Below are 714 nucleotides of genomic sequence, written 5' to 3'. Positions count from 1 at the left end.
TATATATATATATATATATATATATATATGATTGACAAAGCGACAAGTTCTTAGAGGTAACAGCAACCAAACTTGTTACTTGGTCTATTGATCCGCTGCCAGACACTCTTACTGCTGGGCTTGTTGTTGTTGTTGTTGTTGCATTTTGCTTGTCCTTATTGTTGTGGTTACTGTTTTGGTTGTTAGGGTCATTAAAGTTGTTGCTGTTGTTGTTGTTTTTTGTGGTCCGTTCACAACAACAACAACAACAACAGCAGCAACAACTTCAGGTGTGTCTGGTTTGTCTCGCGACTCCCAGCAACCAACCGCAAGCAAGCAACGAGTGGGAAACGTTTATGCAAACCTCATTTTTTAACACACCGGTGTATAAAATACCCATGTATATATGAATCTATATGTATATAAAATGTATATACATGCTCTTCGTGTATCACCTGGATATACCTATTGACTACATTGGAAACTATGAAAAATTTTGTAACCAACATATATTTTTATATATCAGGAATGAAGATGCTAATAGCTTAGAGAAAGCCACTCCGAATTTACCAATTTTGATTGTCAACTAACGACACATTTAAAATATACATACATACATACATACATACATACATACATACATACATACATACATACATGCATATATAAATACATACATACACAGATACATATCTATACATACATACATACACACAAATATATATATATATATAT

The sequence above is a fragment of the Octopus bimaculoides genome, chromosome 27 (genome assembly GCF_001194135.2).
Source record: "Octopus bimaculoides isolate UCB-OBI-ISO-001 chromosome 27, ASM119413v2, whole genome shotgun sequence".
Classification (NCBI taxonomy): Eukaryota; Metazoa; Mollusca; class Cephalopoda; order Octopoda; family Octopodidae; genus Octopus; species Octopus bimaculoides.
Note: the sequence above shows the minus strand (reverse complement) of the source record.